Source organism: Myotis nattereri (genome assembly GCF_964212035.1).
Source record: "Myotis nattereri genome assembly, chromosome: 5".
Classification (NCBI taxonomy): Eukaryota; Metazoa; Chordata; class Mammalia; order Chiroptera; family Vespertilionidae; genus Myotis; species Myotis nattereri.
In genome coordinates, this window is record NC_138080.1 from 72,268,980 (window position 1) to 72,275,302 (window position 6,323).

Sequence of the window (6,323 nt, forward strand, 5' to 3'; positions counted from 1 at the left end):
GTCCTGCCTTGTGGTCCATACCCCGCACCTCCTCACTTCAGCTCCTGGTAGTGGCACTTGGGATCCACACAGGCACACAGACCCTCCCTCACATGCTTTGCAGCAGACACCAGTGCCCTCTGCTGGGTTCTAGGGACATGGATGACCTGGACCTGACCTCTGCTACCAGTGGTCGCAAGTCCAAGCCAGCAGGTGGGCAGGGTGCAGGTAATTATGGCTCCATGTGCAGTAGGGGCGGACAGTCGGGCAGAGGAGAAGTGAGGCGTGTGAAGGGCAGGGAGGGCTGCACCGGGCGGGCAGGGAGTCCCAGGGCTTCCAGGCCAAGGGCGGGCACACTGGGCACAGAGAGGAAGGGAAAAGTGTGTATACAGAGGCTTAAGGGGCAAAGAGGGAGTAAGTGGTGGAGCCTGAGAAGCCTGACCATCCTGCGTTGGTCTCATTCTCAGTGGAGGAACAATCGGACTATGGAAGAAGCAGTGTGGAGGCCAAATTTGAGGGAGCCCAACTGGAGCCTGGGAAGTCGGAGCTGGGGAGAAGGTGATGGGGGTGGCAGGAGGGGTGGGTGGAAGGGACTTCATCATGTGTGCACATCCCAAAACCCTGCTCCTGCTGAGAAGCAAAAGTGCTCAGACACTAGCGAACCCCGGCCTCAGTTTCCTCAACTGTCAAGGCTAAAGATCAAATTACACATTAGGCATACATTCATTAATCCTTGGCTGCGTGTTTTACCACGCGCCTACTCTGGGCCAGGCACTGGGAACATTGCTGTGTTCAAGGAGTCCCCAGTCAGAGGGATTTAAGCACGGCTCCTAAAGACTTCAGTGCCTTCCTTATTGTCCTCCCCTCATGCTACTTCCTGTCACCAACCCTGGGGCCTCATGTACACAAGCATCCTGTCCCTGAGGACCTGGCCTCCTGACCACAACTCTGCCTCAGCTGCCAACACCCTTGGCACACCGACAGTTGTTTTGTCTTCATGACAGTAAGTCTCCATTGTCACGTCACAGTGACACAATCTTATTTCCAAGCATCTGCCTCTGGCCACCTCCTCCTCTCCTTCCGGCCCACTTCCTCTAGCATGGCACATGCGGCTCCTCCCCACTGCCCGGAGCTGCAGTGACCTCTGACTACCTGCATGGCTGCTGTCCACTACTCTATCCTCGTCCCACTTAGATTCTGTGCTCCACCAATGGAGTCACCCCCTCCCACACCTCTCTCCTTCCATCTTTGTCCAGCAAAGCCGGGCCTTGGGTGGCCCAACTTTCTTCTGTGCCTGGCAGCTGCCCACGGCCAGAGAAATTCATGCAACCAGGCTGATTGCATTGTTTTTACCAGAGTGGTCTCAAACCTCACATAGGCTGGCTCTCCATGCTGCTCAGAGATCCTCCATCCCAGAGTAGCTGCTTTTCTCCTCCTCAAGACCTTCACATCTCCCCTTCATCCCTGTCCATTCACACACCTGAAACTAATATAATACTGAATGTCAACTGCAATTGAAAAATAAAAAATAATTAACAAAATAAAATGTCTATTTAGAATATTTAAAAAAAATAGGTGAATACCCCCCACCTCCCACCACCTCACCTACAAGTGCACCAACATCTGCACCGTCTCCTCATGACCTATGACAGAAGTACCCTTTTCCCAAGACATCTGTGCTCCAACCCCAGCTCCTTTCACCTCCCAGCTCAGCAAACAGAGCTGTCCCCTCTCTCTTCCACCCATTAATTCCATCATTGTCATCATGATCATTTCCAGCCACACCAACATGCTCTATAACTTCACAACTATAAAAGAAACTTTCCCTTGAACTTGAATCCTCCTTTAGCATCTCCCCACTTCTCTTTTCCTCTTCACAGAGAAAGTCCTCAAAAGAGTTGTTGAGTCCTCTGATCTCCATTTTCTCACCTCCCATTCTCCCTTCCACCTACTCATCTCCCAGTGGTGCCCACTATTTCATTACATCCATTATATCCGCTCACCAACCTCCTTGTTCCCCCAAACAAAAGCAACCTGGGCTCCCTTTGTGACCCGGACTCTCCCAACTTCTCAGCAGTACTTGACAGCCCTCCTTCACTTGGTTTCCCTCCTCCTCTGCCTGAGTTCTGCTTGGAGCGCTGACCTCAGACACAGTGTAGCTCAACCATGGGTGCACACAGAATCACCTGGGAGTCCTTAAAAGATGCCCATGCCTGGGCCCACACCCACGGGCTGGGCTTCAGTCCAGCAGGGCGGTTGCGTCAGTTCCCCAGGTGATTGCAGTGTGGGTCCAGGATTAGGAACCATAACCCTAAGTGAGCCAATTCTGTCTCTACATCTCACAGACTAACTACGATCCTCACCGCAGACCTCTCCCACCAACTCGGGATTTAAGAGTGAAACTGGCCCTGACTGAGCAGTCGCGGGTTCAATTTCTGGTCAAGGGCACATATCTGTGTGCAGCTTTGATCCTGGCCCTGGTCAGGGCGAATGCGGGAGGCAACCAATTGATGTGTCTCTCTTACATTGATGTTTCTCTCTCTCGCTCTCTCCCACCCTTCTACTTTCTCTAAGAGGCAATGGAAAAAATATCCTCAGGTGAGGATTAACAAAAAAACAAAAAACAAAAAGAAAAAAGAGTGCAACCGGATGCTAGACTCTGGGCATCTAAAATGCATATCGAGCCCGGCCCGCATAGCTCAGTGGTTGAGCGTCGACCTATGAACCAGTCTGATTTCAGTCGGGACACATGCCCAGGTTGTGGGATAGATCCCCAGTGTGGGGGCGGGGGGCGTGCAGTAGGCAGCCAATCAATGATTCTCTCTCATCATCGATGTTTCTATCTCTCCCTCTCCCTTCCTCTCTGAAACCAATAAAAATATATTTAAAAAATGCGTCTCGAAATGTCATGTGTGAAGGGAGGTTGAGGGATGACGTGTGTGTTCTGTGCGGCGCTCTCCCAGGGTGTACGTGGCCACAGAGGTCAAAGCCTGGAAAAATGTTGAAGTCATGATTTGGGGGCAGATTTTGGCCCCACTTATGGACACTCCTGATGACATCTTTTCATGAACAATCAGGTTGCCGGCAATAGAGCAGCTGAGAGGAGGCTCCTCGAAAGGGTGGCTGCAGTAGGGACCCCTTCACCCCACAGTGCAAGCCACCCCTTGCTAGCTGAGCAAGTCTCAGTTCACACTGGAGGTTACCCAGAGAGTCAGGGACATGGCCAGAACTAGAACCCAGGTCTCTGAGCACCCAGTCTGGCATGCTTTTCTTTATTAAAAATCTAAGCCTCTTGCCCTGACTCAGCTGGTTGGAGTGTCGTCACATGCACTGAAGGGTCACGGGTTTGATTCCCAGACAGGGCACATACCCAGGTTGCAACCCAGTGGTGTTTCTTTCTCTTTCTCTGAAATCAATTAAAAAAAAAAAAATTCCTAGCCTCACCTGGCTGGCGTGGCTCAGTGAGCGTCGACCTATGAACCAGGTCCTGGTTCGATTCCTGGTCAAGGCACATGCCCAGGTTGCAAGCTCGATCCCCAGTGAAGGCGTGTAGGAGGGAGCCAATCAATGATTCTCTCTCATCATTGATGTCTCTCTCTTTCTCTTCTGAAATTAATAAAAATATAATTTTTAAAATTTTTAAATCTAAGCCTCTTTGCTTCATGGCAATTGCTCTGAGGTTCCAACCAGATTGGAACAGAAAGTCTTTAGAAACCAGGACTTCAGGGCCTTGCCTTGGAGTCGCAAGTGTCCTGGTCACCAGGGGGCACTGTGTCCTAGCCCAGGGCCTGTTCCTACCCAGGGGCTGCCTCTGCCAGGAGCTCTGATGGCTTTACCTCGGCCTGAGCTTGCACAAGAGGTCCAAGGAACTGGATGTCAGTGTCCTCTCTGCTGGAGGACTGCTGGACCCCCAGGCTGCCCTCTCTTCCTCTGCGTATTTGCTTTCACTCTCTCCATCCTTCCTTCGTTCACACTGTGTACAGGCACTGGGGAAATGGTGGACAAGACAGAGGAGCCCCTACTCTCACTGGAATGACATTCGAATGGGAACAAAGGGCAATGAAAAAACACTGAATATAATGTCGGATGGTAGTAAGTGCCTGGGGGAATAAAGCAGGATAAGGGACTAGTGTGTGATGCAGGTGAGGTGTCAGGGGGTGCTGTTTTAGAAAGTGTGATCAGGGAAGGCTCCGCAAGGCAACATTTGAGCAGAGAGACCTGAACAAAGAAAGAGAGCCTGTTGTTTAGTAGATACCTGCTGGAAAGTGTTCCAAGCAGAAGGCCCTCAGGCAGGAAGATGCTTGACACGTTGCAGGAACAATGAGGAGGCCACCGGGGCTGGAGTGAAGTGAGCAAGGAAAAAAGTAGTGGGAGGTGGAACCAGTTTATTAGTGTCATGTGCCTTTTAAGGATTTCAGTTTTATTTTAGGTGCAATGTTTTAGGGATGCTAAAAGCAGAGTGTGATGTGGTATGATTTCTGCTTTAAAAATATCACTTTGGCTGCTGGGAGGAGAAAATTCTGGAGTGAGCAAGGGCAGAAGCAGGGAGACTGTGAGGAGACTATTAAGGTTTCCAGACACGAGGCATGTGGCAACAACACTAGTGGCCGTAGCGACTAGCTGTGGAACACATTCTGCAGGTGGAATGTGCAGAATCTGGAGTAGTGCAGAGAAGGGAAAGGAAGAATACCTTCGTAGTTTTTATTGGGTCAGGCAGATGAGTGGTGGTGCCATTTACTGAGACGGGGAAGGAGTAGGGAGGTGAGAACATCACTAGTTTAAATTGGGACATGATTTGAGATATGTAGGAGGCATCCAAGTAGAGATTAGATGGAGAGTTGGGTAGTAGAGTCCGGAGTTCGTGGGGAAGTCAGGGCTGGACATACAACTTGGGAGACCTTGGCATGTCGGCGTTATTGAAAGCCACAGGACGGGATGGGGTCTGAGAGAGTTAGTGTAGAGGGGGAAGACTGATGGCCAGGTTGGGAGGCAGATGCAGAGCCTCCAAAGGAGGTGGAGAGGAACAGCAGTGGGGCAAGAGGCAGTGCTCCCAGGCAGAGGCAGAGGCAGGCTGAGAAAGCTGTGGGTTTGATAACCCTAGGTCAGTGGTTGGCAAACTCATTAGTCAGCAGAGCCAAATATCAACAGTACAATGATTGAAATGTCTTTTGAGAGCCAAATTTTTTAAACTTAAACTATATAGGTAGGTACATTGTTATTAACTTAATTAGGGTACTCCTAAGGCTTAGAAAGAGCCACACTCAAGGGGCCAAAGAGCCGCAAGTGGCTCGCGAGCCGCAGTTTGCCGACCATGGCGGGCCTAGGTCATTGGAGACCTTGAGAAGAGGGCTGGAGGGACAAGAGCCTGCCTGGAGTGGGTTCAAGAGAGAACGGAAGGAAAACAAGTAGAGACAGGACCACAGATAACTCCTTCAAGGAATTTCACTCTCAAGGAGAGAATAAAAGAGCCATAGCTGGAGAGGGAGGTGGGGTCAAGCGAGGATTTTATTTTATTTTTTTAAAATATATTTTATTGGTTTTTTACAGAGAGGAGGGGAGAGGGATAGAGAGTTAGAAACATTGATGAGAGAGAAACATCGATCAGCTGATCAGCTGATCAGCTGCCTACCCCTGGGGATGTGCCTGCAACCAAGGTACATGCCCTTGACCGGAATCGAACCCGGGACCCTTCAGTCCGCAGGCCGACGCTCTATTCACTGAGCCAAACCGGCTAGGGTTCAAGAGGGGGTTTTAAACACGAGACTCTTAGAGCAGTTTGTGCAGTGAGGGGCATGAGGCAGAAGAGGGGGATGTGAGGATGGTGGAGGGAGAACAGCCATGTCCTAGAAGCAGCTAAGGGGTGGACGCCTGTTCATTCGCCCGCACCCTCCTTTCCGGCTTAATTCCCCCCACACCTGCGCTGGGAGGTGCGTGGCGGGAGGCGGCCAAGTGGGGACTCTGACACTCTACTCCCAGCGGAGGTGCTGCCTGTTCTTGGTACCAGGATACAGCCCATCTCAACAGCACGGTGTCGGCGCTGAGCCGTGGTCGCAGGGCAGCGGGCTGCTGACTGCCCCGGGGTCAGGGCGAGGGAGTGAGGGCAGGGGCACAGGTCAGGCTCAGGCCAGCCCAGGGTCCCCTCCGTCTCCGTCCGCTCCTGCCATTATTTTCTGCCTTCGTAGAGTCCGTGTTCTCCAAACCTAGCTTCAAGTACCCCTGTTCCCCCCTCAACTAACTCCGCTACGATATGTGCCCCCCACCAAGTCCCTCCGATTTAGAAATCCTGGAGTCACCGATATCTGAGCCTTACCCCAAACAGTGCCTGTCCTCACTGCGGCCCTGCG